The sequence below is a fragment of the Narcine bancroftii genome, chromosome 1 (genome assembly GCF_036971445.1).
Source record: "Narcine bancroftii isolate sNarBan1 chromosome 1, sNarBan1.hap1, whole genome shotgun sequence".
Taxonomy (NCBI): Eukaryota; Metazoa; Chordata; class Chondrichthyes; order Torpediniformes; family Narcinidae; genus Narcine; species Narcine bancroftii.
The window spans coordinates 334,230,009-334,257,191 of record NC_091469.1 but is presented as its reverse complement, the minus strand read 5'-3'; the positions used below and the strand labels follow the sequence as shown (position 1 = coordinate 334,257,191).

Sequence of the window (27,183 nt, the reverse complement as noted above, 5' to 3'; positions counted from 1 at the left end):
GCACCATCAGATTTTTTACTTTCTCCTCCCAACATTACTTTTCCTGGCCATTACTTTATCTTCCATACCCTTTTCCCTATCACTCTGGTTCCCATACCCTTGCCAAATTAGCTTAAACCTTGCCCCACTGCTGTACCAAACATACTTGCCAAAATGTTTTTTTAAACTTTATTTAAAATTTTATGACATGAATAAAATAAAAATTACATTTAAAGAAATAATAAAAAATAAGATAATAAAAATTAGAATACTACATCATTAAACTACACAAATTAACCCCCCAATAATTATAACACAACATTAATCGTCTAATTTAAAATTAGTCCAACCCTCCCCCCAAATAAAGAGTGAAGAATTAATTAACAATGTTGTAAATAAAATAGAAAAAACCCCACCTACAAAAAAAAGATAAAACTTAACAACAAAAAAATTACTAACAACAAAAAAAATCAATACTAAAATAATACCCTTAAACATATATTTAAATCAAACATAATACATGTATTTAACAAATGAAATCCACTTTAAAACTAAGTTCAAATATTAAAATCATATATCAACCACATATCTGTTAAACAAAAAAATCATAATTAATAATACATAAATACAGAATTTCCATTAATACCAAGTTTCCTTTATAATTCATCGAGAGAACAAAAAATCCCTTAGAAAAACAATCAGATAAACTTTTTATTCCCTTCCCCTCCCCTTATATAAAAAAAAGAAAAAAAAGTTCAAACTCTTATAAAATTCTCCATATTCTTCATTTATATCATCTTCAAAATTCTCTATCGAAATTAACTTAATTTTATCAAACTCTTCTCCCTCAATGTATTTGTACTTGATTTTCTTCTTTTTCTTCTTATCACTTTTCCCCTCATCTTCCTCTTCATCTAATTCAACATCCTCAATTTTTGACTTATTATCTTCTGTGACATCATCCTCTTAAAAAAGAGAGAAAAAAGAGAAAAAAAACCCCAATAAAAGAAAAAAACGGAGAGAAAAAAAACTTCCTAATTCCCTCTCAATTACAATCATAAAACAAAGAGTTTTAAAAAAAATTATTTATTTAAAAAAATAAGAAAAAAACCTTCACTTCTTAACCCAAAAATTAAAAAGAAAAAAAAACAGGTCGGAGGTCACGACTACCTCCTCCTGTTTAAACCGCCCAAAGCGGTAACTCCCCCAAAATATTGGGTGTGAGATAACTCACAGGTAGCTGATGACTTCTGGAAACTAGTGCCCACCCAATTCCCTCTCCCAACTCCCATTTCATTAAACTATCATCATTATTTAAACTATTTAAACTCTTCTCAAAAAAAAAGATAAAAGATTTATTTTTTTAAATCAACGTTACCACTTCGGTCACCATTGCTTCCATTTTTTTTAAAAATCTGGATCCCACCTTACATCTCTACTCTCTTTGGAGACCTTAAAGGACTACATCGTTCCTGAAACTGTATGATTGGTAGAGACTAAGCAAAGTCCATAACCTCTTTAGGATTGTCAAAGAACTTTGGCTGATTTCCATCCTGAAAAATCTTCAGTACTGCAGAATACCTGAATGTTGCCTTATGTCTTTTTTTCCACAACCGTTCTTTCACAGAATTAAATTCGTGTCGTTGAAACATAATTTCTTGACTCAAATCTTGATAGAAGAAAACAGGATTATTCTGAACCATCAAAGGAGATCTATTTTGCTGGGCATTTCTAATAGCTGTACGTAAAATTGTCTCTCTGTCACAATAGTTTAAACAACGGATCAGAACAGGTCTTGGATTCTGTCCTGAAAAAGATTTTCTTCTTAAAACTCTATGAGCACGTTCCAGTATTAAACCTTCAGGGAATTTATCCTGTCCTAACACTCGTGGAATCCATTCAGTAAAAAATTTTCTTGGATCTGGTCCTTCTATGCCTTCTGGCAAACCAACAATTTTCACGTTGTTCCGTCTAGATTGATTCTCCAAATAATCAACCTTTTTTGCTAAATTTTTATTTTGGATCTGCAATGTTTCAATTATTCTATTTTCATCTTGCAGTTGATCCTGTGCATCGACTAAACCTTGATCACACATTTCAAATCTTTCAATGGTTTCAAGCTTAAAAGCTCCATTAATGGCTTCTGCCATCGCATTAATCTTGGAAATAAATGGGTTCACAAAATTAGCTAAGTGACTCAATACAGAATACATCTTATCTTCAAGATCCTTAACAAACATTTCAACAGAAGTAGATTCAGGCATAATGGGGTCTTGCTGTTCCTTAGAGACCACGGGATCTTCTGTCACTTCCCTTAATTTAGTATCTTTTCTAGCAGTTTGACTTTGTATAAAAATCCCTCTCAAAGTCCCCCCAGCAATGCCAGGAGACTGAAGATCAGGATTATCTTTAAGCCAAACCTCTTTAATCATCTTCACTGAATCGATGTCTGGAAAAACCGGTGTAATTGAAGATGCATTTTGCAGCGCCACCACTGTAGCAGTCGAATGACAGCTCTTTAACTCTCCAGCTGGTGGCGCCCCAGCTGATTCAACTGTCAAAGTCTGAGTAACAGCACTCACAGTGGCCGTTGTGTGAAATACTGGCACCCGGCCAGCCCTTTGTTCTGAAAGCTGCTGAATGCGACCTTCAGAGAGCCTTACCGGTATAAAACGGAGTTTCAATGCCGAATTCTGTACGTCTTCTTCTGGATCCATTCTACGCTGAGTCCTGGCTTCTTGTAAACAAGCAGGCCCAGACAATTTTGGAAAATGTAGTTTTTTAAACAGTCTGTTGATGTTTTCTTTTACCTTTCTTTTTGCATATAAACCACTAGGCACTGATCCAGCACCTCTTATTATTTATAAACTTTTAAAAGAACTTTAACGGGCACTTAAAGACAAAACAATAAATCAGAGTCAGGAGAGGTCTGGAAGGCATGTCTGTTCCCTACACCATCTTGCCACGCCCCCCCCACTTGCCAAAACTTTGACACCTTTTGGATTTAGGTGCAACCCGTCCCTCTTGTAAAGATCATGCCTTCCCCAAAAGAGATCCCAATGATCCAAGAAGCCAAATCCTTGCTTTGTACACTAGCACCTCAGCCACACATTCATTTTCCTTATCCTTGCATTCTTTTCATCACTTGCATTTGGAACAGGTAGCAATCCTGAGATCACCACCCTAGCGTACCTGTCTTTCAGCTTTCGTCCCAGCTCACTGTAATCCCTTTTCATTACCTCCTCCCTTTTCTTGTCAATGTCGTTTGTACCCACATGTACCAAGACATCAGGCTGCTCTCCCTCTCCTCTCAGAATATTTTGGACCCGATTTTTGATATCTTGTACCCTTGCACCAGGTAGGCAGCACACCATGCGGGTATACTTATCTGGCTCACAGAACCTCCTGTCTGTACCCCTGACAATGGCATCCCCAATAACTACTGCATTTCTCCTTTTCCTTTTCTTTTGCACCACTCTGCCAGGCTCATTGCCATTGACCTGGTGCCCATGGTAATCTTCTGTCCGGTCATCTCCCACAACAGAATCCAACACAACATAACTGTTGCTGAGTGGGATAGTCACTGGTGTGCCCTCTGTTTTTATCGCTTTTTTCTTTCCCCCCCTGACAGTTTCCCACTTATCTGACACAGGTTCTGGAGTATTTATCGCCCTGAAAGTTGAGTCGATTAACTCCTCACTCTCCCTTACAAGCCGCAGGTTATCAATCTGCAACTCCATATCCCTAATTCGCTCCCTTAGTAACTGCATCTCGGTACACCTGGTTCAGATGTGGCTATTTGGGAGGGTGGAGGTCACCCATTGTTCCCACATCTGACACCCAGTACAGAGCACTAACCCGATTGGCATGACTCTGAATACGAAGGCAAATAACTCAGCTTACCTTTTCTCCTTGCCTGCTTTCGCCAAAGCCTGATAAGCCAAAGCCAGGAAGTATCACTCCTTCACTGCTCCACTCACTCACTGAGCCACTTCTTGCTGGCCGCTCCCTCCCCTTTCACTCCTTTTATTGGCCCCTTGACCAATTAACCCTGTCACTTTCAGCAAGCTCCTCCTCCTGTGATTCACAGCCCTACTCTCAACAAGCTCCTCCTCCGACTCCCAGCCGAGCCAAGTAGGCCCAAGCCCCTGTAAGCCCCCAACTTTAATAGCTTACCTTCTCCTCACTTTCAAAACTGAATATAAAGCTAGATTGCTATCTGATCATTCACCCCTGTTATTAGCAACAGAACTGGAGGACATCCCACCAAGAACATATAGATGGAGGTTAAACTCCATGCTACTTAAAAGGTAGGAATTTAGAGATTTTATTGAATGCCAAATTAAAACATATTTTTGAATAAACACAGAATCAGTGAAAGACTTTCATTAGAGGGTAGATAATAAGTTATGTTCTTTCTTTGGCTTGGCTTCGCCGACAAAGATTTATGGAGGGGTATGTCCACATCAGCTGCAGGCTCGTTGGTGACTGACAAGTCCGAAGCGGGACAAGTTATGTAACTAAAATGAAAAAGGACTACAATCGGGAAATAGAACAGTTGGAAAAGGAAATAGTAAGTACAGAAAAAGAACTAGCCGCCACAAGGGAAGATACAACAAAAAGAGAATTGGCAGACAAAAAAAAATACGAAACATTACAAACGTATAAAGTGGAGAAGAACACAATGAAAATAAAGCAAAAGTATTATGAACTAGGAAAAAAAAACACACAAAATATTAGCCTGGCAACATAAAACAGAACAAGCTAAAAGAACTGTATTGGCATCAAGGATTACATATAATCCAATGGAGATTAATGAGAACTTTAAGGAATTTTATGAACAATTATACCAAACTGAGAATGATGGGAAAGATGAAAAAATAGAAGAATTTTAGCAAAAATTGAACTGCCGAAATTGCAAGAGGAACAAAACAAACTGATAAAACCATTTGAAATAGAGGAAATACAGGATATATTAAAAAACCTGCCGGACAATAAAACACCTGGAGAGGATGGACTCCCAATAGAATTCTATAAAACATTTAAAGACTTATTAATTCCTCCTCTCCTGGAAGTAATGAACCAGATAGAAGAAACACAAAACTGCCAGATTCATCTAAGACAGCAATAATTACAGTAATACCAAAGATGGGGAAGGATCCACTAACACCAATGTCATACAGACCAATATCTCTACTTAATTCAGATTATAAAATAATAGCAAAATTATTAGCAAACAGATTGGCCGACTGTATACCAAAAATAGTAAAACAAGATCAAACTGGATTTATTAAGAAAAGACGAACAACGGATAATGTCTGTAAATTTATTAATTTAATTCATGCAGTTCAAGAAAATAAGATGCCAACAGTGGCTGTTGCTTTAGACACAGAAAAAGCCTTTGACAGGGTAGAATGGAATTATTTATTCAAAGTATTACAGAGGTTCAATCTACCAGAAAAATATATTAATTGGATTAAAGCATTATATAATGGACAATTGGCGAAGGTAACAGTAAAAGGATATGTATCGAACCAATTTAAATTAAGTAGGTCAACTAGGCAGGGATGTCCATTATCTCCCTCACTGTTCACTTTAGCAATAGAACCATTGGCAGAACTGATAAGAACAGAAAATAAAATAAAGGGATTAAAATAAAAGAGAAGGAGTATAAAATCAGTTTATATACTGATATACTGATGACATCATAGTATACTTAACAGAACCAGAAATATCAATAAAAGAATTACATAAGAAATTGAAGGAATATGGAGAAATATCGGGGTACAAGATCAATGCAAATAGAAGTGAAGCGATGCCAATGAATAATGCGGATTACATAGAGTTTAAAAAAGAATCACCATTTAAATGGCAAATATAAGCAATCTGATTATATGGCGAGCTCTCCACTGGCCACCGTGACAGAGGTGCACCAAAGAAAAGGTACAAGGACTGCCTAAAGAAATCTCTTGGTGCCTGCCACATTGACCACCGCCAGTGGGCTGATAACGCCTCAAACCGTGCATCTTGGCGCCTCACAGTTTGGCGGGCAGCAGCCTCCTTTGAAGAAGACCGCAGAGCCCACCTCACTGACAAAAGGCAAAGGAGGAAAAACCCAACACCCAACCCCAACCAACCAATTTTCCCTTGCAACCGCTGCAATCGTGTCTGCCTGTCCCGCATCGGACTGGTCAGCCACAAACGAGCCTGCAGCTGACGTGGACTTTTTACCCCCTCCATAAATCTTCGTCCGCGAAGCCAAGCCAAAGAAAGAAAGATAAGCAATCTGATACCTAGATATTAGACTAGATAATAATCTAGGCCATCTATACAAATTAAATTATCAGCCATTAATGAAGAAATTACAAGATGACTTAGAACATTGGAAAGATTTACCACTAACACTGATAGGAAAGGTAAATTGCATTAAAATGAATATCTTCCCAAGGATACAATACCTATTTCAATCGTTACCAATTCCCTTAACAGAGAAATTCTTCAATGAACTAAAGAGAATAATAAGGAAATTCTTATGGAAAGGGGGGAAACCCAGGATAGCGCTAGATAAATTAACAGAATGGTACAAACAATGTGGTTTGCAGCTATCAAACTTTAAAAATTATTATAGAGCAGCACAATTAAGGTACCTATCAAATTTTTATCAGACAAGGGAAAAACCAGATTGGACCACGATAGAGCTAGATAAAATAGGGGAGAAGGTACCGGAACATATACTTTATAAGTGAGATGAAAAACTGGTGCAATATAAAAGTTCACCAAAAGTTCATTTACTCAACATATGGACGAAGATTCACGTAGAACGGAAAAAAAATTACCAACTACCTCAACATAAACATAAAAAATGAGATATGAGAAAAGTTATGCTCTGGAACTATGAAGAATACAATAAACACGAGGTTACGCATGATACAATATAATTGGTTACACAGGTTATAATATCATGCCCCAAAAGTTAAATAAATGGGATCCAACGTTATCAGATAGATGTTTTCGCTGTAAGAAGGAAACAGGAACAACAGTACATGCAATTTGGGCGTGTGAGAAAGTGGAAACGTTTTGGGAAGATCTAAATCAGGTATTAAATAAAATCACAAAAAGCAACATACCAAAAAATCCAGAGATCTTTCTTCTAAGTAATATAAGTAAAGATTTAGGCCTCAAACTGGATGAAGCGCAAAAAAGATTTATTACGATAGCCTTCGCTGTACCAAAAAAATGTATAATGTCAACTTGGAAATCAGAAGAGAGCCTGAGAGTACAGCAATGGTACATAGAAATGAATAAATGTATTCCATTGGAAAAAATAACAATTTAAAAAATAAAGTCACATTATTTGAACAAATTTGAGAACCATACATGGAACACAACAGAGATGGCTTACCGTGGACCTCCACCCCCTAAATATGATAAAATGAGAAGAAGACAAAATGACTTGATCCAGTGTGTAAAAGCAGATGACACAATTTTCTTGCTTATTTTCATTGTGCGATGACATTGCTTAATGGGTTTATTGGGGTTAGGGTTAGTTGAAAGTATGTTGAACGTTTAATGGGTTTGGAGGGGTTGGGAAGGTATGGGAGAAAATGCTACTGTGTATATTTAAGAGGGAAATGTTTGTATTTATTTTGATTGATATGGTTCACAGTGTGAAAATTTTTTTAAAAATTTAAAAAAAGAATCATCAACTCCTTCAGGACAACCAAACGATCTATCTACTCTGTTGAAACAATGCTATAATTTTCCACTAATTACAACAATGAATATTTTACCTTTCCTTTTATACTTCAAATATATTTTTGGTCTAATGATATATTGCAGTAATTTAGGATACTCTTCATGATTCATCTGCTATGTTTGTGTGGTTGCAGCAAGTGAGCATATCAGTGCATTTGTGCAACACAAATGATAATCAATTCTTATGCTCAAATCACACACCACCCAATCTGAATAGATTTCAGATTGCCACTGTCATTCTACTAAAAAAAATTCTGAAAAATATTGTTGCCTTTGCTAAATTCTTAATTATATATTTGTAGCTCTGGGGCCTATACTGTGGTTTAAGTGTTCTACTCATGATCAGCTTATCTTGCAGGATTTCACTCAAAACAAACCATTGTAATCGCAGCCTTTGATAAACCTCACAACAATAAGGTTCTGCCATTCTCACTGATCCCTCCATTGCGTGGCACTCTGCACTGTGTTTAACATCCTGTACTTCCTGTAGATATTCAATCTTGCTCGATGGCACACAAAATAATAATTTCACTACGTAGCCGACCGCTACAAATAAACACGCACACAGTGTGGCAGGTTATGCTCACTACTTTATTAGGGCTGGAAAGGCTGCTTTTATACTGTTCAAGTTCCCGCCGTTTTTGCTGATTGACTGAGTCAGCCATGTGAATAATGATAGCGGGTGGGAACATCCATGCATATGAATGCCGTTCTTCCCCATCCTGTTTCTGCTGAGTTAGCTGAGCAGCTTGACCAATGCCATTTTAGGGCTGTTGGTCTGATGTGGCCCCAGCTTCTACCCCTGCTGGTTTGTTGTCCTGAGAGTTGCTTTAGCGATCTCTGTCCACGTCTGCTGCTGCGCGGTGTGCTGGCCCGATCTGCCACATGACCCCCCACCCCCCCCCCCAAGGAACGGCATTACAGTCCATAGTGTCTGTAGGTATAGTCCTCAAAGTCTTTTGTGGTCTGCCTTTTCATTGAGGTGTTGGTGTCTCCACGGGTTCTGCTGGGTCTGTGTGGGGAGGCTTGAGTCTGATGTCCAGCTCGAAGGTGGCTCCGTTGTTCTGGATGACTTGAAAGGGACCTTCATATGGCTCTGCAGTGGTGAACAGTGGGATCCTCTGCATGCAAACACATACTCACAGTCCTTGAGATCTTTGGGGATGTCGGACTTGGCTTGTCCGTATCTGGAGGATGGGATCAGAGCCAGGTGTGATAGTACAGATTCTATCACCAATGTGTATATCTGTACATATGTACAGATGGTAGTGTAGGATGACTGTGATTGGCTGAGAGTGTAGCCACACCTACTGGCAGGTCTTAAAGGATTGCTCCTAACCAGACCAGGTCATTCTGGACTAGTCAACCTACTTGTGATATGCTCCCGTCTTTCAGTTAATAAAAGTCTTGGTTTGGATCAACAAGTCTTTGGTTCTTTTGACGCGCATTACACCAGGTTACCGACCTTTTCACGCAGCCTATCCAGGAATGTGGTTGTTGTCTCCTGTTGTCCTCTGGCCTGTGGAACGAAATCCCAGGGAACCATGAGTGGGGCTCAGTAGACGAGTTCAGTGGAGAATGCGTGAAGGTCTTTTTTTTCCAGCACTGTTCGGATGCCCAGTAGTGCCCATGGACAGCGCAGAATTCAGATCCCAGTCCCAATCACTTACGTTATACCAGAGTTGCGCTAGTGCTACACTCTACCATTAGAAGGACCACTCTCCATACTGGTCCTTTCCCTCTATACATGGTCCTGGCTTGGCTTCTGCCATCATATTTATTGATGGTCCTGTGAGAAGGTGCAGTAAAATGGTGCTGAGCTTGAGACAGCACACACACCCTGCATTCACTGCAGTGGAATTAAATGTTGCAAAGAATAAAAATATACTCCTGTGGAATAAAGATGGTTATAGCTCTTCCCAGTAACTCCTAAGAGAGTTATTGTGGGACTGAGAATGATAGAGTCGATATTGGTGCCTTCACTTTCTCATGTCTGAGACACAATGACAGCCAGGGTTATTCACTATTTGCATGCAGGGTGTTTTTCCCTCCACTCCAGTGGGCACCTTCTGCTTGGTCAGGAATATTTTCCCTCTGACTCATCCAATGAAAAGCGTGGATGTCCAAGAACTCGTCAATCAATCTTTGACGCATTGTGAAAATTGCTGCAATTGTGGATACAAAGCATATGATCATTCTTCCATGAATTTTAAATCATCAGTTGCTATGGGAATAATTCAATGATAAATATAGTATTACGTGACAATAAAGGAACCTTTATATGGTGCTGTTAGAAATAACAAACAGAACTAAACAACAAAATACTTGGATAAAATAAAAACTGTTATAGCTCTTTCCATTGGCTTGAGAAAGAGCCTTCATGGTGATGAGAATGAAGGGTGTGTCAGTGATGGCGCCTCTGTCACTGCTTGGCCACACGTACAGCTATGGTCTTTTCACTCCACTCCAGTTACACACTGTCTGCTTCATCAGGGATTCTTTCTTACTCAACCATCCTGATCAGTGGGATTCTGTGGATAACAATTGATCTTTGATCTCCTGCAAAGATGCGTGTCATATGTGAGAACATAAAGCATTTAATCAAAGTTACAGGGATGTTAATGGCATCAAGGGATATGAGGATAAAATGAAATGACACACACACCCAACAATCACTGGAGTGCTATTAAATGTTGCGAATCAAGAGTAAAAAAATATATTTTTGTGGAATAATGATGGTTATAGCTCTTCTAATTACAAGAGGCTTCTTGGGGCTGAGAATGAGGATGTCCACATTGATTACCCCAATGGTCCAGGATTTATCTTGTCTATATTGGCTTGTGATGCAGTCCTGGCCTTGTGTCCTTCTCAGTTGCTTTCTGAATGCAGTCCTGGACTCACAGACTTATCAGCTGTTCCCTGACATAGTCCAAGCTGCATGAGTTTCTTCAGCTGCTCTCTTGGCATGCTTCTAGTCTCATAGCCTCCTCAGTACATTCTCATTGATCCTAGTCTCAATGATCCCATTTGGTTCAGCCCACACCAACTCCTCCATGGTCTGTGTTTGATCAAGTTTTCATTACCTCCTCAGTCGACCTGGATTTTTCTTGCACATATTATTTACACTGGTCAGCTGTGTTCATCATGCCCACTTTGCTGCCTTCAATGTTCCAGAGTCTTTTCTGACCACATTGCTACCTCAGATGCTCCCACCACAACATAGTTCTGGTTACAGTGGCTCATCGAGAATTTCCACGGCACGGAAATTCCCTTTTCCAATGGCCCATGATTGATCCTGGTTTATTGCATCCTCCAATGCTACTGAATGGGTTGTGGCCACTTTGTTTCCTCCGAAGATCTAAAATTGGTGATGTCCATGTTTCCTTTTCTATGGTTCTGGAAAGTCATTACCACATTGTCTCTCCTGCACTGATCACAGATGGGTCCAGTCTTCATGGCCTCCTCCACTGGTCCCAGATTAGTGGATTCTTTGTGGTCTCTTTCAGTGTTCCATTCTTTTTGGCCTTTTCCATATGTTCCACATTGGTCCACATCGTGCCCATCTATATATGTCCCACTCTTCGTGGCCTCCTCTATTACTCTGCGAATGGTCCAGTTGATGAACCAGCCAAACATGGACACAGACGAGTATACTTCCTCAGATGCAGAATGAAATTTGGCAGATTTGTTCAGATGGATCACGATGATAAGGAAAATATTCTGCCCAAGACTACAACAAACTTCAGAGGTAGTGATTGCAGCTCATACCAACACACAAATCTCCTTCCCCATCATCCACACATACTGCAACTTCAAAATAACATCCAACCTGTGGCAGGACTCAGCCCCCAGCCTGGCCACATTGTTTGCTGCCTCCTTACTTAAGGATGAAGTTTCACAACAGTGAAATCAAGCACAATACATGCAAGACAAACACCTCCACTATCCCTCAACATTCACGAAATTGAACTTGACCCATCTTTCACCCTCAGCTTGTCTTGTCAGGACATGTTGCTTTCACAGATGCTCCATATTGGTCTTGGACACATTGACTCTTCTGATACGTCTTTGCCAACTTGGCTTCTCCAATGGTCCAAGAACTGTTAAGGTGTCAGCCATGAAAGCACATCAACTTTATCCAGTCATCAGATGCCCAAGTTAAAACACTGCTCTCAACAATTTTTACAGATGAATCTTGATAGGATGCATTATGGTGTGGCACAGAATCTGCTCACTCATAGAATACTGCAAAAACTGGTGAATGTAGCAGCAACCAACACGTTAAACTCTTTCCATGCCATAACTTTCTTTACATATCCCACTTACTCAGTGAAATGAGAACTAATCCCATGTTGGATACTCTCTGCTGTCCTTGCTCCAGTCAGGAATAAAATTCACATTTCTGAAATTATGAATCAACAGATTCAAAAAAGTGATTGTCACAATCATGTAGTTATCACAAAAATAAAATCCCATCATCTATGGCCTCGTTGCCTTCTCCAATGCTCCTGATTTGTTCTGATCACAAGCCCTCTTTTTAAGCTCTCCTGGCATGTTTCTGGTCACATTGATATCTCTGGTGGTTCTTCATTAACTGACACCACAGCAAGAAAGTGCACCCATTACCCTAATTACTCAAACTGAATATTGTGCCCTCAACAATCTTTATAGAGACATCAATCAAGAAAATCCTGTAAAGATGCGTCATTGCATGAGGGTCGCAAACATAAAATCACATTGCCTTTACTCATGACTAAATGATCTCTCTCTCTCTCTCTCTCTTTGTATTTCTGTACTTTCTACTGTGCTTTATCTGTCATAATTTTACATGTGTTGACTTGATGAAGAGCAAAAAGAACAAATATTTTGACTATCTCAATAATGATAAGCATAAAATGGAACATAAACTGGAGCTGCTTTCACCCCAACCCCCACCCACAAGAGATTCTTCCAGGTCAAACATGGCCACATTAATTCTTCTAAATGTTCTGGCTTTAATCATCCATCAAAATTCCCAGTGGCTCCTTGGATCCTTCCCTCTCTGAATGCTCCTAGCTTGGTCTTGGTCCTGACCACTTTGCTTCTGTGGTGATTCAGTTTGTTTCTGCACCCACCGTCTCCCCCCACCCACTCACCTCATCTCCGTCAATATTGTCTAAATGTTTCACGTTTCCTTCTCTGCATCATTGGTTCCAACTCTGGGGCGGGCCCCTGTGATAGTACAGATTCCATCACCAATGTGTATATGTACAGATGGTACTGTAGGATGACTGTGATTGGCTGAGAGTGTAGCCACGCCTACTGGCAAGTCTTAAAGGATTGCTCCTAGCCAGATCAGGTCATTCTGGACTGGTTAACCTATGTGCTCCAGTCTTTTAGTTAATAAAAGCCTTGGTTTGGATCAACAAGTCTTTGGTTCTTTCGACACGCTCTACAGCCCCTTAATTCTGTTGACGGACCCGGCTCAGTGCTGGGCCACTGGGACTCTATTGATGGTTGTGGCTCAGTGCTGGGTCCCTTGTCTTTCTAATAGGCTAGACATGTTCGTGGACATGCTGCTTACTCCGATGCATCCAGATTTCTGCATGCTGGAATATGTCCTCTGATGGATAGCTAGGAATGAGCAACAATTGCTCTACTCCTTTAGATGTCCAAGAACTCTTTGCATGTATGTTGTGCTCTCAACAAAATTTGTAGCTGTGCCTTTGAAAGAATCCCATTAGGATGCGTTACTTCATGGCATAGCACCTGGTCCTCTGGGGTCAAGTTGAGCTCTAGAAATCTTTGCATACAGCTCAGACCATCATATAAACCTCTTTTCATCACATAAACCTCTTTCCCTGCTATCAACTCCATCTATATATGCTAGTGCCTCAGTGAAACATCCAACATATTAAATAATTCCTATTCTCCCATATTGAAGAAGAACACGATTTGGATCACGCACCATCAGATTCAATACAGAGTGGTGACGCACATGTTTGCAATGGCAAATCAGACCCGCTTGTCTTGCATGGTCGGCAGGGCAGCCACAGCAAGGATGATGTCGCGGAATCATCTCTTCTGGTCAAGAATGGAAGGTCGAGTACACGCATGGGTCATCAGAACACAAGTGCTGGGACCAAACATGGGCTTAAAGGCTACAGTGCGGAATTCAAAATAAAGCATTTGTGATACCCGAGCTCACAGCCTATTGCCTCAATCTCTTCACTGCGCTCACTCACAACATGCTACATTGGTGAACCCGCTGAGTCTCCACATCCTGAAGACTCGACACAATGGAACAAGCAGCTGTAGGCACCGTTGCATTGAAGTTGCCGACTTTCTGGATGAACAGGCCCCCCATTTGGTTTGACCAAGTGGAGGCCAAGTTCCAGGTCAAACAGATAACCTGATTCGACGGGATATTTTACATCATCAGCTCACTCGACCAGGAAGTCGCCTCATGAGTCGATGATCTCATTCAGGTCCCACCAGAGGAAGGAAAATACATGGCTCTGAGAAACCTCCTCATTAGCACATATGGCCTCTCACAATACGAACAAGCTGCTCAGCTCCTGCACTTGAATGGCCTAGGCGATACAACCACATCAGTCCTCAGGAACAAGATGCTCACAATGGCAGAAGGGCACAAGTCCTATCTCATGTTCGAGCAGGCGTTCTTTGAGCAGATGCCCCAAGACATCAGACTCCTGTTAGCCAAGGCAGACTTCAGCAACCCACGCAAGGTTGCGGCGCGAGTGGATGTTCTCTATCATTCGAAATGTGACTCAGTTATGCGGCCATGACTGAGGACAATGCCCACATATAGTTCACCATGTGTCCAGGCTTCACCCCGCCAGAAGAGCGGTCCAATCCCAAATGGTGTTTCTACCAATGTTGGGAAGCATCTGCCCACAAGTGCCACCAGCCACGTTCATTCCTGGGAAATGACGGGACCAGCCGTCTTCAGTGGCTGGCCAACTAAATATCCTTCTCCATATCTCAGACAGCATCTCAGGCTACAGGTTCCTTGTGGACACGGGTCAGAAATAAGTGTCATGCCTTCTACGGCGCTCAAGACGTGCACGAGACCCCACAGCCCTGCGGGCTGCCAAAAACACCGCCACCCGAACCTTTGGAAAAAGGTGGATTTCTGTGCGTTTCAGCAACACCACATTCCAATGGTCCTTTACGCTTACTTCAGTGGAAAAGCTCCTGCTTGGCATGTATATCCTCTGGGTACACTCCCTACTCGTCGACCTCCAGGCAGACGACTACTCCACACTGAGACTTTCCTCAGGGTCCTCCTCAGCAAGTCCAATGAGCTGTCCACCAAGCTAGTTTCCGTGGAATCCCAGCACGGCCAGTATAGCCACCTCCTCGCAGAATTCCCTCCATTCTGCAACTCCAGTTCATGGCAGCCATGCCAAAACATAGCGTCCAACACAATATTGCTACCACTGGCCCACCACTGCATTCACATGCCCGCTGCCTGGCCCTAGACACACTCACCCTCGCCAAGGAAGAGTTTAGGCACATGGAGGAGCTTGGCATCATCCACTGTTCTAACAGCCGTAGGCCTCACCCCTCCACTTGGTGTCTGTCCAGCAGCAGCTGGAGACCTTGTGGCAATTACAGACATTTCAATGATGCAATGACAACAGACTACTACCCAATCCCCCATATCCATGATTTCCCAGCCAACCTCCACGGCGCAAAGCTTTTCTACAAAGTCGACCTAATCCAGGGATACCCGAATGATGTCCAAAAGACTGCAATAATCACCCCATTCAGCCTATTCGAGTTCCTACACATGTGGTTTGGTTTAAAAAAAAATGAGATGCAGACTTTTCAGTGCCTCATGGATGTGGTTAGCCAAGACTTGCTTTTCCTCTGCAACTACCTCAACGACATCCTGGTAGCCAGCAGCTCACCTGAGGAGCATGCGATGCACTTTTGCCAGCTTTTTACTCGCCTCGCACAGTTCGGCCTCACCATTAACCCGGAGAAGTGCCAGTTCGCCTTCATGGAAATGGACTTTCTGGGCCACAATGTTACCCCAGCTGGCTCCATCCCTTTACCAGACAAAGTGGATGCCAACCAGTGTTCACCAGACCAACAACACTGATGGGCCTTCAAGAATTCATAGGTATGGTAAATTCTACAACAGGTTCATCCCTGCAGCAGCCAAGATTATGCACCCTCTCTTCACGTTAATGTTGGGCTTTTCAAAGGAGCTCAAATGCACAGGTGAGGCTCACAACTCTTTCAAGCAGACTAAAGAAGCCCTGGCCCACATGACGATGCTAGTACACCCTCAAATGGATGTACCGACAGCGCTCACAGTCGATGCACCCAACACATCCATGGGCACTGTCTTGGAACAGTTCATGATGACTCCTGGCGACCCCTCACCTTCTTCAGTTGACACCTACGTCTGCCCGAATTGAAGTACAGCACATTTGACAGGGAACTACTTACCCTCTACCTGGCCATCCTCCACTTTTATTACTTCCTGGTAGGGTGTCCATTCACTGTCTACACTGACCACAAGTCACTTAGTTTTTCCTTCTCAAAATCCTCCAACCCGTGGTCTGCCCAACAACAGAGACATTTATCCTACGTCTCTGAATTCACCACTGCTATCCAACATCTATCAGGAAAGCACAATGTGGTTGCTGATGCACTTTCCAGGTCTACAGTCAACGCTATTTCACAGAACATTGACTACCATGATCTGGTTTGGGCACAACAAAATGACCACAAGACACTCAGCTTCAGAACTGCAATCGTGGGGTTGCAGCTCCAAGACCTCCCACGACACCAATGGCATTACACTCCTCTGCACCATTTCCACTGGCCAGCCCCGCCCTCTCCTCCACACCCAGTGGAGGAGAACAGTCTTCGACATAATCCATGGTTTGTCACACCCCTCCATCCATGCAACAGTGTGGCTGGTATCCACAAAATTAGTTTGGGACGGCATGTGTAAATAAGTCACAGAGTGGGTGAAAAACTGCAAACTAGCATAAGTCAAAGGCCCAGCTGCACACCAAGCACCAACTCCAAAAGCTCAATGCCCCAACCCAAAGGTTCCAACATGTCCTTCTTGATGTAGTTGGACCCCTGCCTGCCTCCCAGGGGTCGTGCTACCTACTAGCATGCTGGCCAGAGGCCATTCACATCCCAGGTGCCTCCACAGAGACATTCGCCAGAGATTTCCTTGCCAGCTGGGTCTCCCGGCTGACATTACAACCGATCGGGGGGTGCAATTCTCCTCGCCCTGTGGACAAAACTCTCCAGACTCCTAGGCACCCAGCTGCATCATTCCATATCTTACCACCCTCAAGCCAATAGGCTGGTCGAGCTCTTCCACCACCATCTCAAATTGGCGCTGATGGCATGCTTCGATAAGCCCAATTGGGTGGACAAGCTGCCCTGGGTTCTCCTAGGCATTTTCACAGTGCCCAGAGATGATCTTGGGGCCTCCTCAGCCAAACTAGTCTATGGAGAGACCATCACAGTGCCTGGCCAATTCTTCCCTCCAGCAAGCAAAATGCCAACATCACCATTATCCTCGAAAAGCTGTGTGACAAACTGCACTCTATTGCACAATGCCCACCAATGCGACACGGTCAACCACCCTACAACTACCCCCCGGACTTGTCCTCCTGTGAGTATGTGCTCACACACAGGAGCATGCATAGGATTCCCCTTCAATGACCTTACAATGGTCCATACAGGGTACTACACAGGAACGCTTCAACATTCACTATTGACATTGGGGGCAAGAAGGAGTTATTCAAGTTGGACCATTTAAAACCAGCTCATCTGGACTTGTTCCAACCAATACAGGTTCTCTCACCAATGTGCAGAGGTTGACCACTGAAACAGCACATCTCTCCCTAGATGCATCCCGAGACTATCGGGGCTAGTTCTGGGGTGGGGTTGTGTGGCGACACACGTTTGCAATGGTGAACCGGCCCCACTTGTCATGCGCAGTCGGCAGGGCAGCTGCAGCAAGGATGGCATCGTGGGACTGTCTCTTCTGGTCCAGACTGGAAGGTCCCATACATGCTTGCATCATCGGGACACAAGCGCCGGGATATTAGGGGCGGGACAGAAGACGGGCTTAAAGGCTACAGCACGAAATTCAAAATAAAGCAGTTGTGATACCTGAGCTCAGTGCCTGTTGTCTCAGTTTCTTCACTGTTCACAACAGGCTACAACAGTGACTATAATTGCTGCTGCTGCACTTGGGAACAAGCAAACATCACATTAATAAAACCATGTTGCCCTTGCTCCTTCTAACTGATTCTTCTCAGTAATTCTGCACTCTGTACTGTGTTATAGGTGCTGTATGTTATTTATGTATTGTCATGCTTAGAAACACACTAACCTAAAATTTTGACTGTAGCTTAAAAAACATTACAACTGTAAACTTAAACTCAAGCTCCTTTCCCTCCTTAGATTTTCATAGCTCAGTCCTAATAAGCTGAATTTCAGCAATGGTCCTGACAATTTATCTTCTGTCCATGGACTTATGAGTCCTGGCATCCTTCCCTCTTATTTTTCTGAGATTGTCCAGACAGCTTTGCTTTTTCAGATGTTTCTGGGTCTGTCGTGACATCTTTCCAGGGTCCAATTATTCTGCCTTGGGACATGTTCCCAGCTCATCCCTGGCTCCTTCCCTCTTGGTGATGACACAGTCTTTCGAACATATTGGTTTGATTATCCTGAAAATGTCCTGGCCTCTAATCATCACAGAATATTTTGTGTTATTGCCAATGAAATTGTACTTCGACTTCCTCACAGGCTTGAAAAAATTAGTCATGAACTTTGAGCCATCATCAACATTAAAAGAATCCTACCAGATTACGAGATATGGCATGGTTACTGCTCCACCTTAGACTGTGAGATACTGCAAAAGGTAGTAAAAAGCAGCATTGATTGACACACAAACCTCTCTCCCTTCCATCTATACATCTTACCGTATCAAAAAGACCAATGAGGCACTCAGACTTAGGGTTTCACACCCTATCTACACTCTTCTCCCTTATTCCTTCAGGAATAAAATTCACAATCATGAACTCACCCTGGTTTAAAATAATGATCGCTGACACTCCCTTCTCACCCCCACCTTCAGGGAGAAGAATCAGGGTGACCAATAGATTTGTCTGTGCCATTGATGCAACTTTATCATTTCACACAAAATGCAATGATGAATATTTGAATATATTATATTTTTTTTTAATCTCTTTTTTGGTCTCATGCCACAGTGCAGTCATTGGATTTATACTCTTGTTGATGCACCTGTTATTCTTGTATGGTGGCAACAAGTGAGAATTTCAGTGCATGATGTAGAGGACTATAAACTTTCACACTCAATCACAATTTCAGAATGACAAACTGAATTGTGCAGCAAAAACAATCACAAAAATTACAAAATCACAAAAATAATGTTACTTGCTCCATTATAAATTATATATTTGTAGCTCCTTAGTCTAAACTATGCTTTAATGGAATTGTGATTAGGTCAACTTGTTGGATTTCACACAACCCAAACATTTTCTGTGCACTTTGGTGCATGGGAAAATAAAATTCAACTTTATGTTGAGCTATCTTTTATCTTCATCTTGCCACAGATTGGTTCTTGCCATTTTCACCTTTGGGGGTCTGGAATGTTTGAAGAAGTAGCTGAAAATGCACGCAGACACCAAATTCCTAGATCAATGAGAAAATTAGGTAGGACCAATGCATCCTGCTCCATCCAAGACTATAAGAAACCACAGTCAGTTGCTCAGATCATCACACAAGCATCCCTCCATGTCATCAATGCTGTCTACACATCCAGCTAAAAATATACCACTAATATACCAAGGGACTCATTCCAGCTCAGCACACTCCTCCTCCTTCCAACATGCACCACATTCAAAACTGATGTCACAGTCCAGAAAAATTAATAGGAAAATAAGTTGCTCTTTTCACCATTCTCACCAGTCTCTCTGTAAGCTTGGCACGAGGGAATGCGTTTTATTTCCTGATGCATGGTGTGTCTTGGATGTTTGCACATAAAATAAGAATTTTACCAAACCTCGATTCATGTAACAGAAGAATAGAGTCATCTTCTTGTTTCAGCTTGTCCTGGATTGCTCCTGGCCACATCATCTCCTCTGATGGTCCAGGATTCATACTGGACTCATTGCCTTCTCCACCTATGATCCTGGTTTTTTTTTTATATATATATATATATATATATATATATATATAAAGTTTAACAGCACGTTTATTTACTCACATCCAGATACTGGGTCGTATTAATATGACATCATCCTGGATTGGTTGATGAAATGCTCAAAAAATGTAATCCCTCTCCTATACTTTTTCAGATTACTGAAAAATTACAGAATGTCTATGCATGCTGAAACAACTTTTACAGATGCACTAACAAAAGAATCCTGTCAGAATACATCGCTTAGAAATAGCTCTATCTTGGAAAATGCAGAAGGTATCAATCGCAGCTCAGATCACACCAAGCATTGACCTCAATACAACTCCATTTTAACATCCCACTCCCTTGAAAAAAAAAGCCTGTCAGAAAGACTCCTTCCATCCCAGCAATACTGCACTCCCTTGGTCTGCCAGGAGGAAGAACCATCTGGCCATACCCTCTTCTCCTTCCATTGGGAAGTAGAATCCTCAGATTCAAAACAGTGACTATAATCGCTGCTGTTGCACTCCTAAATGAAACTTGTTCCTGTAAAAATCACATTGCACTTGTTCCATTTGACTTCATCTCCCCTCTGTTCATCATATTTGAATTGCTGCATATAAAATAAATGTTATCACATGCTTTCTCCCCCAAAGATCTGACCGGGCCATCTTGTTCCTCTGCTGTCCCAGATTGTTCCTGGAAATCCTTGTTCTGCAACTGGTTCCAGCTTGTTCCTGGCCAGTTCATGTCTGGCATTGTTGATGGCTCAGTCCTGGTCACCTACCCCACTCTGATTAACCCGGCTTGATCCTCTCATCCATCCCTAATGCAACGTTCCCCTATCTGTGCTGGACCTTCCTTCTACAGATAGTCCTGGCTTAGTCTCTGCCAACTTGTATCCTTTGACAGTCCTGGCTTGGGCCTGTTGATCATGCCTCATCCAAAGATCCCAGATTAGAGAAAGCAATGGAAATGGGACCAATGGTGTTGGATTAGTTGCCGTGATGGTCACACAAGTACAACATCTCTATTTCTTCAGATGTCAGAGAAATTCATAGATTCTTCTAGACGCACCAGTGAAAGAATATTGATAGATTGCATCAGTGTCTGTTGGGCAGCATCCATTGTAGACAAGAATCCCCTGAAAGTGGTGATTGCATCTCCAACCATCACATAGACTTTACTCCCCTCCATTGACATCCTCCACTGCCTGATAAAAATATATAATTAAGGAAATGCCTCTTCCTACCCTTGTCACACTCCTTTATCCCTCCTTCTGGCAGAAAGATTCATGACCATGAAATCATCTGGGTCACAATCACTTCTAATTGCCTCCTTCAGATAGAAGATACAGAAATATGAAATCAAAAATCTCACTTGTTCAAGAATCTATAGGTGATCGTTTTTTGGCCACCGACCACAAGACATCTAATATTATCAGATGAGCTGCAGACCCTAATAAATCCTACGTGATCACTATGTATCAAGCAAATTATTACTGTATCTAAATGGTTTGTAAGAATCTTTGATAAGATTTTGACATCCATTGGAATTAGGGAAATTGGTCTATAATTCTTACATACACATGGGTCTTTACGGTCTTTCAGAATCAATGTAATTAGTGCTTGTGATAAAGTGGGGGTAAATTACCTCACTCTACAGACTGATATAGATTCAACAGTAGTGGGGCTAGCTCCTCCACATAGCATTTTAAAAGTTCTACAGTAAATCCACCTGGACAAGATGTAGGTAACATCTTAATCACTGATATAATTTCTTCCAATGTTATAGCGGAATTAAGGTTTTGTTGTTCTTTCGTCAACTTGCGTAACCCTGATGGCCTCAGAAAACTATCAATTCTGTCCTCACTAGAGTTAGAGGTAGATGAATATAACTCCTTATAAAACTCTTGAAAGGGGTCGTTAATATATTTAGGTGTTGTAGCAACCCGTGCCTTGGGCTGAGACAGGAAATGGCCATCGAACACAGTAACCAGTAAAGCATCATGTGGGCTGAAACACCAATTTCCATAGGCCACTGACAGAGTGATGAAACTGGCCAATCACTGCCAGTGGATTGCAGGGGGCCCAATCGGGGCCTAGGCATCGAGGTAACTAATCGGCAGCCCGCCCACTCAAGCCATACCCCGGTGGTGACGCGGCTGAGCTGACTATAAAAGGCAGAATAAATTCAGTGTCGAATACACTCTACTGGTGCGCGTGGGTCTGCGTGTGTGTGCATGTGTGTGCGTCTGTGTGTGTTTCTTCTCCTGCAGATTTGAGCCTAGTTGTAGCCATAGCGACCTCGCTACAGAGCTATGGAAAAAAAAATCACCAGTTGCTGAGCTAAAAGCTGGGATGATAGACATTGATTATCTCTGTTTTATACACCTTGCCAGAAGCTTGCCTGCTTTCTTCGCTAATTCAAATGGCCTTTGTCTTGCCCTAAAAAGCCAAAATTCTAATTTCTGGGATAATATTAGATTGTATTAATATTTCAGCCATGTCAATTCTCTCAGATCTTTGGATGACACCTGCTGCTTCAATTTTGTCTCAATCTCTTTGATTTTATTTTCTAAGTTGTAATTTTCTGATTATTCTTATATATATATATATATATAAAATAGTACAGTATACCCTCTCATAACTGCCTTTGGGGCTTCCCAATTAATCCTGCCGAAGAGGTTGTGGATGTACTTAACTCTAAAATCCTTGATTTATTGTCTCATAGCTTGCCTAAATACCGAATCTTGTAATGATGAGGAATTAAAACCCCATCTACATGACTGTATTCTCTTGTCTTTAGACAAACCCAAGGATGATTTGATGCTATTGATTGGATATTGAAACACTGACTGAGTAAGTTACTTAGATATAAGAAAAAAATCAATCATCGTATATGTTTTATGAACTGCAGGAAAAAAAAATGTAGTCCTTCTCACTGGGCCTTACACATTTTTTGTACCATCACAGTGGGTTTTGAATATCTTTCTTTGGTAAATGATTGGATTCAAATTAAAGTCTCCCCCAAGTATAATGTCATAAGCTCCAATGGAATGTATTTTTCTTTCAAGATCCACAAAAATGCCTGATCTTCTCTATTAGGTACATATATGTTTGCTGAAATATGTTCCTTCTGTATTTCTGCCAAAATTCTCCTTGCTTCATCTTTGATCTGTTTCTCACTTCTAAACTGCAGCTGTCTATTGATATGTGTTATAACACCCCTGTATTATAAAAAAACATGATCTATAACACCACCCAATAGCTTTACTCATTCCTCTGCTGATAAATTCCTCTGCAGTCCCCCGTTGGCCGCCCCAGCCCTGCCGTCCCGTGGGGCTATCAGGTAGTGAGGAGGGGGCTGTCAGGCACCGGGGAGACGTGAAAGCAGTGGTGATCCAAACAGAGCAGTCCATGGCTGTAACTTTCAGGACTAATATCGTTGCACATGCCAACGCTAGTCACTGTGAAGGAGGAATTTAAAAATGGGAGGGTAAAAGCTTTCTTTCAAACCACAACATCAAGTAAAAATTAACGCAATGTTCAAGACGCTTAAAACTGTCAGACTGCTGCCCCTGCCTGGACTCAGGTGCTGGCTTTTGCTCTGCGGCCCCTCTCCCTGCTTCAGACCTTTCAGGTGGCAGAACACCTCCTTCAGCACTGCCACCTGAACATCCCTTCGCAAACACCTGCAGCCTGTTCCGGAGCCACATTCTCCAGGCGATTCTACCTGAAAGCAGCTAAAGATTGTTTGATGTGACAGCTAAGAAAGCACATGGAAATGATTAAGACCTTGTTTCTCCCTCAACGGTTTTTTTTCGGATGTACAATCAGCACATATCCTGCATCCTGAAGCATCTTTTACAGATGCACCGATAAACGATTCTGTCAGAATACATAAATGAAGTACAGAAACAGCTCCATCCTGAAAATATGGAATGTCTTGATCACAGACCTCAAAGCATTATTCTTGATATTATTATGGACCCAGGGGATCCCAAAACCCAGCAGCAATAGAAATTCACCAAAAACCAATGGTTCCTTGAAAGTTGCTTTTAATTATCTTTAAACATGAAAACAGGATCAAACTTTAACTTATTACTATTAACTTACTTAACCTAACTTAACCCCCTTCTAATTCTAAGTGCATGTGTATGTAATGTGTGTGTAAATTCAGAAAAGTTCTTTGATTCACAGTCCAATCTCACTTCTCACTCCTCCAAGTTCACCAATATCAGGCACTTTTTATATTGTGCACAGAATTTAACATTTATGAATCTTCACCAGGCTTTGGTGCTTGAAAGGTAAATGATTACTGCTCAGGAAGGTTCTTGTTGGTTTTCAGAGAGAGATTTGTTGCTTGTCAGACACCCACAACTGATTCCTTCCAATTAACCACGTCAGTGTCTTGCCAAAGAAACTTGCCTCCTCAGGGTTTTCCAGATGATAACCTCTTTCTTTCAGGTCACCAGAGTTCCTTTTCTGTTTCCTTTATTTCAAGTAAAACATTATGCAGCCAGCCATCTCCTCTTGTATGGACCACAAGGGCTTTGACCAGGCTGAACTAAGAACTCACAACCTGTCTTCAAAATGGGTTTTTTTTCCACAAGCTTTCCAGCTTGTCCTGTTCCAGTCCCAGCTGCTGCTGCTGAACTGTGGAACTGAATTCTCTCTCACTCAGATAAAATCACATGACCCTCTTAGAACAGCTAACTACACTCAGTCAGACTATGGCTCCGGACCTCATCTTCTGAGTTTGTTCATTTGCTGCTTTCCAAAACAATAATCCATTATTCCACAGCATGTGCAATTAACATCTACTTGTGAAGTCCTTTTAGGCATTCTTCAAAGGTTTTGCAAAGTCATCCGTAGCCTGGTCTGTTTGGCTTGAACAGAGCTCTGACATTTTAAATGAGATCTGTTTTGAAGTGTTTGTATGTGACCTACACTAAAAAAAACTGCCATAATTTATCTCTTTTTTAAAACATATCTATATACAATATAAAATATAACAATCTGTCACAATATCAACTCCATCTTCACATTCTACTGGGTTTTAAAGAAAACAGCCAAACTAAAGGACTCCTCCCATCCCAGTAACACTTCTTCCTCTCTCAGGAGGAAGAGCCATGATTATGAGATCCCGCACCTCCAAACGCCAGTGACTGTACCACTGCTATCATAATACTGAAAAATACTCTGGTAAAACAATGTTGCTCTTGCTCCATTCCAAATGTTTTATCTTACATCAGCACTTTGTAGTGTTTTATTTGCTGTACATTTGTATGGGTTGTCTTGCTAGAGGTGCGTGGCCATCAAATATTACACTGCAGCCCAATACAGGTCCTAAGAGTGAGCTTTAGCCATCTTCTCTCCTCATCTCATCCTGAATTGATGGTCCAATTTCCTATTCTGATGGTCCTTCATTCGGGCTGATCACATCGGCTCCTTCCATGAACCTGCATTGATGGACTCAGCAGCTAACCAATTCTTCAGACCTTGAAAAAATTATCCATGCCTCATACATCCCTCAACAACTCTTACAGATGCAACAGAGAAAGCATCCTGTGAGCAACCATCATTGTGTGTCACAGGAAAGACTCTACCCTGGATCATGAGAAGCTGTGGAATGTTTCAAATGTAGTTCAGATCATCACACAGCTCCTTCCCCTTCATGAAGTCAATCCACACTTTCTACTATATCAGATAAATAGGCATGTTAAACAATTCATCAGCCGATTCAAAACAGTGACTCTGTTGCTCCTATTGCACTCACGAATCAAAGTCGCAACCATAAAATCGTATGGTCTTTGCTCCATTTCACCCATCTCCCTCTGTAAATCTGCACTCTGTACATTATTGCCCAGAAAGCAAGACTTGAATTTCTGAATATAACAAGAAATGTTATCACATGCTTTCTCACCAATGATACTCCCAGCTCTGACCTGGCCTATTTGCCCCTCTGGCGTTCCCAAATTTTTCCTGGCTATCTTCCTTCTGCCACTGGTTCTAGCTTATTCCAGGCCAGTTCGTGTATGACAATGTTGATGACTATAATTGATCCTGGCTTAGTACTCTCATCCTTCCCTTATGCAATGTTTTCCTCCCCGTGCTGGTCCTTCCCCTCTGCAGATGGTCCTGGCTTCATCTCTGCTACCCTATATCCTTTGAAGGTCCAGCTTGAGCCTGACAATCATGCCTCATCCAAAGATCCCCAGATTGGTCCTGTTTCCACTGCCTTCTCCAATGGTCTTGATTTGTTGCTGTGATGGTCTCACAGGTATATCACCTCCTCTACTTTCTCAGATGTCGGAAAAGTTCAACAACTCTTCCATATGCTTTACAGAAATAATTTTGTTGGGCTCCTCCCCAGCCAGAATTGTCATTATTATGAGATAATGTTTTTTTTTTGCTTAGTCTTTGCTTCTTCATTTTTTGCTTATTCTTTGATTATTCCTTGAAGAAGGATTCAGGACCGAAAAGTTGGCAATATATCATTATTTCCTATTGGTGCTGCAAGCTCAGCTGAGTTCCCCAGCATTTTGGTATGTTTTTACTATAATCACAGCATCTCCAGACTTTCATATTTCACTCAGTATCTGTTGGGGACCTTGTCCATTGAAGACAACGATAAACATCTGAAACAGGTGAATGCAGCCCCGACCATCACACAGACCGTACTCCCATTTACCTACACCATCTACTGTCTCAGTAAAACAGACAATCAACTAAATGCCTTCCACGCTCTTCCCTTTGGGAGGAAGTTTCATAATTGTGAAATCAAACCCATTATACACAAGACAAGCTCTCATTATTCATGACAATGGAATTGAAATTGACCCGTTTTTTTTTTCTCCTCAGCTTGTCCCAAGTTTGTCCTGGACATGTTGACTCTTCTGATTCTCCACAGTTATCCTGCACATGTTGACTCTTCTGATAGGTCCTGGACACATTAATCATTCTTTGATCACTGGAGAGGTCAATGTGACAGCTAAGAAGGCAAATGATATTTACCAAGTCCTTGGGTCCCTGAATAAAAATTCTGCTCAAACAAAAAACGTTTACAGATGTATCATCAATAGAATCTAGTTAGGATGCATCACAATCTGGCACAGGATCTGCTCAGTCACATAAGCAACAATCACATTGAACTCCTTTTCCACCATCAACTCTAGTTACATGTTGTATTGCTTTGGTATAATGAGAAACAGATGAAATGACTCATCCCATGCCAATTACTCTCTGCTCTCC

At 41.6% G+C, this 27,183-nt stretch overlaps 1 long non-coding RNA gene across 3 annotated transcripts in view; it reads left to right on the top strand.

The window, feature by feature from the left end:
- The window catches only part of LOC138748686 (uncharacterized), a 54,080-nt gene extending 27,107 nt beyond the window's left edge, over positions 1-26,973 (top strand). For all 3 annotated transcript variants that reach the window (XR_011348219.1, XR_011348216.1, XR_011348215.1), the window contains 2 exons: positions 22,736-22,788; positions 26,794-26,973. This is a non-coding gene — a long non-coding RNA (uncharacterized lncRNA). The remainder of the gene's footprint in view (positions 1-22,735; positions 22,789-26,793) is intronic.
- Positions 26,974-27,183: the final 210 nt, after the last annotated feature.